General features: G+C 38.9%; 1 protein-coding gene and 1 pseudogene across 1 annotated transcript in view; one reads left to right on the forward strand and one right to left on the reverse strand.

Annotated features, from left to right (window-relative positions):
- The window catches only part of WDFY4 (WDFY family member 4), a 298,615-nt gene that overhangs the window by 226,120 nt on the left and 60,069 nt on the right, over positions 1–12,426 (reverse strand). The window lies entirely within an intron of this gene.
- LOC112631692 lies at positions 4,730–11,472 on the forward strand (annotated as a pseudogene).

Below are 12,426 nucleotides of genomic sequence, written 5' to 3' on the forward strand. Positions count from 1 at the left end.
AATGAACATAGGTGCAAAAATCCTCAACAATCAGCAATACCCAGATATATATAAAACGACGAGGATACTATGGCCAATTGGACTACCCATAAATGCAAGGCAAGTTCAATATTCAAAAATTAGTCAACATGATCCATATTAATAAAATCACATGACAGTATCATTTAATATAAAAAGCATTTTAAAGATTCAAAATCTGCTCATGACAAAAAAAAAAAAACAACTCAGTAAATTCAAAGGGATTGTTTACAACCTAATAATGGGCATCTACAAAAATCCCATAGCTGATGTTATATTCAATAGCAAAGACTGAAGAATTTCTCCCTAAGATTAAGAACAAGGCAAGGATGTCTCCATTTTATCAAAAACTGGCACTAGTCACAGACGATGACATTGTCTTCCTAGAAAATCCCAAGGAATCCATTAAAAAAAGAAAACTTCTAGAACTAATAATTAAATTTAACAGTCTCGAATAATAGTCAACATATAAAAGTCAGTATTCCTAATGAACATAGGTGCAAAAATCCTCAACAATCAGCAAATAATACCTAGCTACATATAAAATAATGAGGTTCTATCAGGACAGCCAAATGTATAGAATTGAAATCACCACAGCAAATTTGAGAAGGAAGAATAACTTTGGAGAGCTCCCATTTGATATCTTACAAAGCCACAGTAATCAAGACAGTATTGGTGAAAAGCTAGACACATAAGTCAATGAAATCAAATAGTGTCCAAAGACCTATANTAGCAAAGACTGAAGAATTTCTCCCTAAGATTAAGAACAAGGCAAGGATGTCTCCATTTTATCAAAAACTGGCACTAGTCACAGACGATGACATTGTCTTCCTAGAAAATCCCAAGGAATCCATTAAAAAAAGAAAACTTCTAGAACTAATAATTAAATTTAACAGTCTCGAATAATAGTCAACATATAAAAGTCAGTATTCCTAATGAACATAGGTGCAAAAATCCTCAACAATCAGCAAATAATACCTAGCTACATATAAAATAATGAGGTTCTATCAGGACAGCCAAATGTATAGAATTGAAATCACCACAGCAAATTTGAGAAGGAAGAATAACTTTGGAGAGCTCCCATTTGATATCTTACAAAGCCACAGTAATCAAGACAGTATTGGTGAAAAGCTAGACACATAAGTCAATGAAATCAAATAGTGTCCAAAGACCTATACAAATATGGCTAAGCAGTTTTTACAAAGTTATAAAGACATTTCAATGCAAAAAGATAATATTTTCTACTAATGGCATTGGAAGAATTGGACATCCATAAGCAAAAACAAACAAACAAAAAATGAATCACAACCTAAACTTCACACATTGTACAAAAAGTAGCTCAAAATGGATTACAGACCTGTAAAACTTTTAGAAGAAAACATAGGAGAAAATCTTCATCACCATCAGTTAGGCAAAGGGATCTTAGATATGACATAAAAGCACAATCCATAAAAGTAGAGACAAATGACGATTTGGACTTCATCAAAATTTAAAACCTTAATCTGAGAAAGACCCTGTTTAAAGATGAATAGATAAGCTATAGGCTGAGACAAAACATTTGCGTCCCTACAATGGAAAACTACTCAGCAACAGAAATGTATGAACTACTGATACACACAAAATGAGTGAACCTCAAAGGTCTTATGCTGAGTGAAAGAAGCCGGGCTCAAAAGATTACACATGTATGCTTCCATGTATATGGTATTCTGGAAAGACAAACTACAGAGAAAGATCCGTGGTTGCAGGGATGGGGTAGAGAAAAGGTTTTACTATGTGGGGCAATAGCTGGGAACTATTCGAGGTGAAGGGATTGTTCTGTTTCTTTGTTGTGGTGGTAGTCATGTGACTCTACACATGAATTAAAACCCATAGAACTGTAGGCCAAAAAAGGAAACTTTTACTTTGTGTGAATTGAAATAATAATAATAAACTACAGGCTAATCCCAAATTACCAGCATCCGATTTGATTTTCCAACACCTTGCCCATCTTGCTGCTTTCACATGCAAAGTGAGATTGTTTTTAGTCCTCAGAGTAGCTAAGGCACTCAGGAGTGTTTCTTGTGCTTGGGGGTAATTTATTCAAATCAACTGAGCAAATACTTATTGACCTTTTATTATTTTCCAGGCACTATTCAGACACTCTGGATATATCTGTAAACTAAACAAACTAAAATCCATGACCTGGGTGTGAGGGGAAGAGTGTAGACACAAAGATAAACATAATAAATAAGTAAATTAAAATTAATAATTATTATATATAATGTATCAATATGTAACAATATCATAATGAATAAGAAATGATAAGTGCTATTGAGAAAAAAAGAGCCAAGAAAGGAGAATTGAGAGTGCTTATATGGAGAAGGAGAGTAATCTGCAATTTTAATTTGAGTGGCAGGTTTGGCCTCTTTAAGAAGGGCAAAACTGAAAGAGGGGATGCAGACATCCATGGGAAAAGCATTTCAAGCAAAGGGAAGAGTCATTGCAAAAGCCCTGAAGTAGGAGTACATCTGGCATATTCCAGGAACAGCAAGGAAGCCTGTATTTTTACTCTGATACTGAAGCCACACAAAGACAATACAGAAAAAAAAAAAAAAAAAAAAAAAAAAAAAAAAAAAAAAAAAAAAAAACAAAAAAAAAAAACTACCAATATCCAAGGGATCAATGTCCCTTATGAACATACATGCAAAATCCTAAGCAAAATGCTAGCAAACTAAATTCAACAGCATATTAAAAGGATTATATGCCATGACCAAGTATGATTTATACTAGAAATGCAAGAGTGGTTCAACATAAGAAAACCAATCAACAAAATATACCACATTAATAGACAAAGGCAAAAAAACAGATGATCATCTGATTTGACTCATAAAGAGCATTTGACAAAATCTCAAACTCTTTCATGATAAAAACACTCCAAAAACTAGAAATAGATAGTAACTTCCTCAGCATGACAAAGGGCATTTATGAAAAGCCCACAGCTAGCAGCATGCCAAATGGTGACAGCTGACCTTCAAATTCACGTGGAATTGTAGGAAACCCTAAGAAGCCAAAACAATATTTTAAAAGATAAAGTTGGAGAACTCACATTTCCAGAGTTCAAAACCTACTACAAAGCTACATAATCAAAACAGAGTGCAACTGACATAAGGATAAACATAGAGACCAATGAAATAGGATTGAGAATCCACAAATAAACTCATGTATCTATGGCCCCTTGATTTTCAATAAGGGTACAAGGACAATTTAAGAAGGGACTCTTCAACTAGTGGTACCAGAGCAATCGAACAGTTATAAGCAAAAGAATGAAGCTGAACCCTGACCCCTTGTCATATACAAAAATTAACTCAAAATGAATTAATAATCTAAACATAAGAGCCAAAACAAAATTTTTAGCAGAAAACACAGTGGTAAATTTTTATAACCTTGGATTTGGCAATGGATTTTTACATATAATGCCAAAAGCACAAGTAACAGAAGAAAAAATGGATAAATTGGACTTCATCAAAGCTGAAAATTTTGGGCCATCAAAGGACATTATTAAGAAAATGAAAGAAGAATCTACGGAATGAGAGAAAATATTTGCAAATCATATTTCTTATAAAAGTCTAGTACCCACATTATATACAGAATTCATACAACTTAGCAACAAAAAGAGAAACAACCCAATTAAAAAATGGGCCAAGCCCCTGAATAGACATTTCCCCAAAAAAGATGTACAAATGGCCAACAAGGACATAAAAACAATCAACATTATTAGCCATTAGAGAAATGAAAATCAAAATCACAATGAGAGAACACTCCATATCCATTAGAATGTCTAAAAAATTTTTTAAAAAGGAAAATAAATATTGGCAAGCCTGTGGAGAAATTGAAATCCTCTTATGTTGCTGTTGGGTATGTAAAATTGGTTCAGCTGCTGTGAAAATAGGCAGTTTGACAGTTCCTACAATTCTATTGAATTGAGCTACAATTCTACTCCTAGGCATATAATCTGAAGAATTCAAAGCAAGTACTCAAATAAATACATGAACATGAATGTTCATAGCAACACTATTTACAAGAACCAAAGGAAATAACCCAAATGTTCATCAACAAATGAATGGATAAACAAATTATGGTGTGTACCCATATGATGGAATATTATTTTATCGCAAAAAGGAAAGAAGTACTGATATAAGTTACAATGTAAGTGAACCTCAAAAATATTAAGCTACCTGAAAGAAGTCAAACGTCAAAGGAAACCAATTATATGATTCCATTTATACATGATTTATCCAGAATAGGTTAATCCCCAAAGCAGATTGGTAGTAGCCCAGGGATTGGGGAAAAGAATGAGAATGAGTATAGCTTTTCCTTTTGGGGTGATAAAAATATTTTGAATTAGACAGAGGTGTTCTTTGCACAACACTGTGAATGCATTAAATTCTATGGAATTGTTTGCTTTAAGATTATTAATTTTATGTTCTGTGAATCTCACCTCGGTGAAAAAAGCTAAGATTTTTTTTTTACTATTTTTTCAAGAAAAAGATGTCTAGCACCTGGAGTAGTTCTCAAACTTTAATGTGCTTACACATAACAAGAGAACCTTTTTAAAAACTGAACCATAAATTTCAACCCCAGGGATTTGTGATTCAGGAAATCTAGTTTACACAACTGTATTTTTGTGCAACTCTACAACAGATTCTGATGCAGGTGGTCTACAGGCCACACTATGAGAAGCATTGCTGTATGGTAGGGATTGACAGAGCAGGAATGGAGACAAGGTTCTGAATCCCAAGGATGGCAGACACTGATCCCCCACCTGACCTGGTGTTCCCAGATGGCTTGTATCTCACAAGGGACCTGTGGGTACAACAGAAAGTTGTAATCAAAAGTACGAATCCCAAAGCACCTGTATCTTTGGGAGCCAGTGGATGTGTGAGGCATGCTTGGCCAAATTTTGCATCTCATTTGAAGAAGCCTAGGGGCCTTTGCAGGATGTGAACCAGTGAAGCTTCATCATGTCACACAGCCCCTGAGCTTGGCTATAAAATCCTGCCACCCACAGCAGCTGCACGTCAGAGAGGATGACTGCTCCAATCCTGGTATTTGTCCTGCTTAGATATGAAAGTCAGACAGACTGTCCCCTATATGGACTCTATCAAACTTCAGGGGGCAAGATTAACACCTATCTCCTGTTACTAAGGCCTGTGGATACTTGAGGGATGCATTAGAAAACTAAAAGCAAAGTGGTCTCATTTGCACAGTCCATGCTGATTACTCCAGACAGCCACCATCCTCTTCCAAACCTCCAGGGCTTCTCTCTCAGGGGCTGGAACCAACCAGTCTCTCTCACACTCTCATCAAATCGATTACCAAGGCCAGGCAAAGTTATGTCCTAAATAGTTCTCAAAATGTTCTCCTGTTCAAGCTACTGCCATCGCTGGAAGGAGGGACTGACAGCTCCTTTGCTCCTCTCCTTTCCGGCCATCATCTCTGCCCATCCATCCCTATAGCTTAAAGCCCTACTAGAGCTTGAAGTCCGAGCAATGCCTACAGAAGGAAGGAACAAACCTTATTCCAGACAGCTGATTTTGCGTCTCACCTTTATGCCTCCTCAACCCATCTCAGACCAGATAACTCTCATCTTTAAATGTTTAGCTCAGTGGTCTCCTCATCCAGGAAAACCTCGCTGACCTCCTCCCTAGACCTGATTAGGTGCACTTCTCTATGTCCTTTCAATTTCTGGGGCTGCCCTTGCCAGGGCACCCACCATACAAGCATAATGCTCCATTCATGTCTCTAATAGTGGGAGCCCAGAAGAGGAGCAGGCAGGAGCAGCCATATCTGAAGCAGTTGCAAGACCACTGCACATCAGGATTCTTCAGGACACCAGGCACGAGAGCCCAAGACTATCTGCCTTGCCAACCCTCCTTGCCTTTCCTCCTGTCCTGCCCATCTTCTCAATTCATTCATGCCCATATTCGACTCAGTGACCGTTTATGGGGGTCCCTGATGCAGACCAGGAGCTGCAGACCCAGTCCATGCTCACATGGGCCTCACCATTGAAGCAGAAGAAAGAAATGTGAACACCATCTTATCTCCACAGTGGTAAGAAGCCAAAAATCGATAGATGTACAGTGGCTTTATTAGCAGATGGGGAAGAGACAACTTAAGTGACTGATGTCCTTGGCATCCATTTTAATGCATATCCTGGTTTCAGATATGCTCAAGTGTGCAAACATGCACCAAAGAAAAAAGTAACCAAGGAAGGTTACACAATTAATCATTGATTTGCACTGTGATCAGTGCTGATGGTGCTGAGGAGATATGAGGCAGTGGGATCTGATTTGGCCCACAGGATGGGATGGGGCAGCCGGGGGAGGCTTCTTGGAAGAAGTGACATCTAAACCAAGACAAAAGCGTAAGAAGCAACTGTCCAGGCAGAGTGAAGACAGGAAAGGCATCCCAGGTTGAGTAAAGGGCATATACAAAATCTGAGTCTGAAACATGGTTGCAAGGTGCTAGGTGAGTGATGCCATGGGCAGGTGGGACCCCCGGGACTGTGTGCCCCACACTCCCAATGTCTGACTCCCTCCTGGTAACCATGGGGAAGCACTGGAGGCTTCCAAGTGGGAATAACAGGGTCACAACTGTGCCTTCCAAAGGCTAGTGTGGCCTTCATGTGAACTGCTCAGGAACTACACTGTCCCCCACCCTTCCTCAATGGTCTGGCTCAACCATCAAACTCACAACAATTACCTCTAACAAACTTAAGTGACAGATACAACTCATACCCACAGGGGACATTGTTTCAACAGGAAAGATTAGGATGAAGCTGCAGGACGCCCAGCAGCAGAGCCAGAGGAGTGAGTGTTTAGGGCTCTGGCCTGCAGAGTGCCCCTTGAAACCTTAACCATTGCCTGGAGCATACCGCATTCCTGTTGAAATGACGTCTCCTTAGGGCTATAAGTTATAGCCACAACTTAAGCTCAAGGTAAAGGTGACTGGGGTTGCTCCTTCGGCTGACATAAGGAATAAATGTCAACCCACGAGGACTAGCAGGGGCTGGGAGAAGGCATATGCTAAGGTAGAAGCAAGAAGGAGCAGAGATGCCCTGCTTTGGAGGGGGCTTTTCTCAGAGCTATACGTGACCCAATTGTAGAGCAGTCCTCACAACCCATAACTCCATGATGCCACAGCCCTGCACAGAGACCACCCTAGCTCCACATTACCTATAGGATAAAAGTGAAATGGTCTCGTATAGGATTTATGCAAGGCGCACCACAGTCTGACCCTGCTTCCACTCCACTTTCACCTCCAGACCTGCACTGTGGATGATGTGCTGCTGAGGGGTAAGCACTCCATTCTATGGTGTGTGTATGTAGTGTGGATATGTGGTATGTATATATGTGTGGTTTTTGTGTGTGCTGTGTGGTGTCTGTATGTAGTGTATATAGATGGTATGTGTGGTGTGTATTCATGTGTGTGTGCTAGGTGCTGTGTGGTGTGGTGTGTGGGTGTGTGTGATATGCCAGTATGTGTAAGGTGTATGTTCAGTGTGGTGTATGTGTGTTCTGTGTACATGTGGTGTATGTATATTTGTGTGTGATGTGTATATAGTGTGTTTGGTGTGGGGGTGTTTGTTTGGTATGGTGTATGTTTCACAGAGACATATGATGTATTTTGGGCACCATAGATATATTTTGGGAATTACATAACATGTCACCTCTGTGTTATTAAAAATGTTCCTTAAATTGTAGTTATCATAAAGACTAAATGAATTGAAGAATAGTCCATCGTAAAAAGCTGAGCATGGTGTCCGGCACACACGTACTTAGGAAGCAGCTGTGATCACTCTAACTACCACCATTACCACCTGCAATCCTTGCCTCACAGCATCCCTCAATATAGATACTATTATTATGTCTGCCTTCAAATCAGGAGATGGAAGATTAGAGAAATAAAGTAGCAGGGCCAAAGAACACAGCCACCAAGGCATAGAACAAGCCGTAGAACAAGCCGGCCTGACTCCAAGGCCCATTGTCTCTTTCTCTCCTCCCTGGAGACTGGGGACCTACTTTGCAGAAGGCAGAGCTAAGGGAAGCCACCTGCCCAAGGACATACAGGTGTGGTGGGGTGGAGATGAGCATCCTGTCTTTGATTCCCAGCCCACTGCCATGCCCTTTACTCTGCAGACTCCCTGGAGGGAGTAGAGTTTCACTTCCTGTTCTCTAACCATTAAGGAAGGCCAAGGGCCATGTATCTCTTTTAGGGAGGAAAAAAATGCTCTATTTATGAAACATGGCTCTTATAAATGTAAAAATTACTCATTACAAAACCAGGATGACATTTAGACTCACCTCTAAAACATCAGGACTGATGCAGTCCATAGGTTAGAACCCGATCTTCAAACTGCAGGCTGTCGTGTCTGACGTTTGGAAAACTATCACTATTATTGTGGGAGTATCAGGAAAAAAACAGGAAGAACACACACACGTGTGTACACATACAGGCACACACAGATAAAAGTATGCAGGCTTTGGAGGTAGCCCTGGGTTCAAATTCTAGCTTTATTAATTACTAAATGTGTGACCGTTGGCCATGATTTTTATCCTTCTTCAGCCTTTGTTTCCCTATTGTTAAAATTCCAAAGTTTGGGAGGGAAATAAAAATAAATAGATATTTCGTGCTCAGCCTCCAGAGACATTCAACTAATTACTATTGCCTTTTTTCACCTGATATCACTTACTAAATGTCCTTTGGTACTGACAAATATTCCCCTGCCCCAGAGAGTTGGTAGAATAAGTTGAACAAGTTTCCATACCAAGATCCTAAGTTAACCTGTATGCTATCAGGGTGCCCAAGAAAAAGGTCTCCTCAGGGATTGCCCCTGAAATATACAGAACAGGGAACCCAGAGAAGGAATTCTTCCCAAGACAAGCAAGAAAATCAGGACCTGGGAATCTGGTCAAGGCCTGGCTTGGAAAGTGCAGCTAAGACCCCATGGAGGCATTCCCATATCTACAGAAAGGCAGGATGGCCAGAATGAGGATGGTTTCCATGGAATCCAAGAAAAGGAAAATCTTGGAGCAAGATTCACAATAAAAAATTAGACATCACAAAAGGAACCTTCCAGGATTGTCACAGAAACAATAGACTCTCAAAAAACACAAGAAGAAATAATTATGATTCCTATGTTTGAAGAAATAAAAATGACAGACAGATATGAACAAGCAAAAGGGCTATTAAATCAAGTTAATTTGAAAAACAACCAAACAGTATATCTAGAAATATAAAATACTGTCATCGAAATTTTAAAAAGAAAACCTAAATGGCTAGATTATATATCAGATTAGACACATCTAGTAGGAGATTCAGTGGGTTTAAGAAAGATCAAAAGAAACTGCTTGGAACAGAGCACAGACAGACAAAGAGATGGAAAATGTAAAAGAAAGATTAAGAGACATGGAGGATAGAATGAAAAAGTAAAGCATACATCTAATTGTGTTAGTTCCAAAAAGGCATAATAGGAAAAGGGATGGAGAAGAGGTCATAATTTTAAAATTCATATTTTATAAAAGACATCAGTTGGGATTCAGGAAGCCCAATGAATATGAAGCAAAAGGAGTGTTTAAGATAATGTACATTGAGATATATGACAGGAAAGCAACAGAATGAGAATGGTGATCTTAAAAGCCACCAGAGAAAAATGACAAATTACCTTCAAAGGAAGAGAAATAAAAATGATTTTTAAAGGGCAACAATGGAAGGCAATAGCTGGGGAGACCTTCCATTTACTGTGAGAAAATAACTGTCAACAAATAAATGTATACCCAGCAAAACTATCTTTCAGCAATTAGGGAGAAAATATATTTTCACACAAATAAAATCCAAGGGAGTTTATCACAAATAGACCCACACTACAGGAAAGTTTAATGGATGTACTAGAGTAGATAAAAAAGAATCCCAGATGGAAGAACAGAGATGCAAGAAAGAATAGTGAGCACAGACATTGAAAGCATGTAAGTAAATCCAAAGAATATTTTATAAAGCAACAACAATAACTGTCATATCTGATGGATTTACTAACAGGAGACAAATTTAAAATATTAGCTAATAGTAATGTATAAGTTAGAAAAGGGGCAAAAATATTTAAGAGTTTTAAGGTCTTGATGTCTTAATTGGATGGATAAAGATACTATTTAACTAAAAACATGAGTATGCCTGCTAAATCACTCTAGGGTAACTACTATAAAATTAATCATAGAGAGTTTAAATTTCATACTAGTAGGTAGGAAACACAATTTTTAAAAATCAAACAATTCAAAAATAAGACCAAAAATGTTTTTTAAAAGTGGAATAAATGTAAAAAGCTAAGTAAAAATCATTCCAAATATATTAATAATTATGAAAGTGTAAACAAATGACATTCTCCAGTTAAATGACAATACCACACTAGATTGAAAAACAAAGTAAAACCAACAAAAATGGTTCCTTGTTGTTTACAAGAAAAACACCTAAAAATGTAAGGACAGTATACAGAAAGGTTAAAACCAAAGGATGAAGAAAAAGCTCAGGCACAAACTAACCAAAAGAAACCTGATAATAATAATAGTCCTATTATTATTAAGGCAAAATGTACTACTAGGGATAAAAAGGTCACCATATAATGATAAAAATTTAGACTCCATAAGAATATAAAAATTCTAAATAGGTATGATTCTTATAACCTCAAATATATGTAAGGGAAAATTCAACAGAAATTGACACATCCACTTTATCACAAGAGATTTTGAATGCATCGTTCTCAAGAACTTATACTCCATTTCCCAGGCCGCTGCTGCAGGTGGCGGAGGGGCAGGTCCCGGTGATGGAGGCCGAGGCCACCTCCTGGGCCACCTGGCGGCCGTTGTGGCGAAGCAGGTACTGCTGGGCTGGAAGGTGGTGGTGCGCTGCGACGGCGTCAACATTTCTGACAATTTCTACAGAAATAAGCTGAAGTAGCCGGCCTTCTTCCGCAGGCGGATGAACACCAACCCTGACGAGGGGCCCATTATTTCCTGGCCCCCAGCAGCTTCTTCTAGCAGACTGTGCAGGGCCCGCTGCCCACAAGACCCAGCGAGGCCAGGCTGCCCTGGACCCCGAGGTGTTCGATGGAATCCCACCGCCCTACAACAGGAAAACCAGATGGGGGTTCCTGCTGCACGCAAGGCTGTGCATCTGAAGCCAGTGAGAGAGTCTGCCTACGTGGGGCGCCTGGCTCAAGAGGCTGGCTGGAAGTACCAGGCAGTGACAGCTACCCTGGAGGAGAAGAAGAAAGAGAAGGCCGAGACCCACTACCAGTAGAAGAAATAGCTCATGAGACTGCAGAAACAGGCCGAAAAGAACGTGGAGAGGCCCTCAAGACCCATGAGCCCAATAAAGCCTGTTTATTCCAAAAACAAAAAACTGATATTTCAAGCCGACTTTTAAAATTAATGATAAAGGATATTTGAATGAAACAATTGACAAATTTGATCCAAGGGACATAAATAGAACATCAAATCTAACACTCTGAGAATATGCATTATTTCCAAGCACATGTAGAATATTTATGAGAAGGGACTACATTGAGGGCCATGAAGTCAACCTCAACTAATTTTGAAGGATAAGAACCCAGACGGTCACCTTGATAGAGTGAGAAGTAAATAGCAAAGATGACCAGAAACACTGTAACAATGGAAATTCAAAATTCAAACACTTAGGAGTCAACTATAATTTATAAGGGAAATTAGAAAAATATTTCATACTAAATGAAACTCAAAATAAAACTTATGAATTACAGAAAAATTTATATGTAAAAGAAAAAGGAAACAGACATCCAAGTTAAGCAAAAGAACACCAGAATAAGCCCAAAGGTAGAAGAAGGAAATGATAACCAAAAAAAAGGTAGGAGAAACAGGAAAAGTCGAAAGTTGGTTCATAGGACACACTGAAAAGTAAACATCTGTGAATAGTGCTGAAACAGAAAAAGCAAGGAAGATGTAGGTAAATAGTGTTAGAAATGAGTCACAGAACTCACAAGGGCTGCTCAGAAGAGCACGAGGGAGCCATCGTGAGCAACTGGATGCCCACAAATGGAAACTTGGATGAAATGGGAAAATCAGTTTGCAAAATAACAAACCAAGAATAATTCAAGAACAAATAGAAGTGCATTCTCATGAGAATAAATTTTCTCACAAGAAAAAAACCGGGCTCACAGGATTTAGTGGCAAGTTCTGTCACATTAGCTAGGGAACAGAAATAATCCCTACATAAACTCTTCCATAGCATAGAAGAGAAGCACTGTCCAACTCATGCTATGATGCTAGCATAAGTTTGACAAGAAAAATAGCCAGGAAAGGAGTATGAAAGGCCAAACTCCTAATCATCAGTGCAAAAATCCTT

Source organism: Theropithecus gelada, chromosome 9 (assembly GCF_003255815.1).
Source record: "Theropithecus gelada isolate Dixy chromosome 9, Tgel_1.0, whole genome shotgun sequence".
NCBI lineage: Eukaryota > Metazoa > Chordata > Mammalia > Primates > Cercopithecidae > Theropithecus > Theropithecus gelada.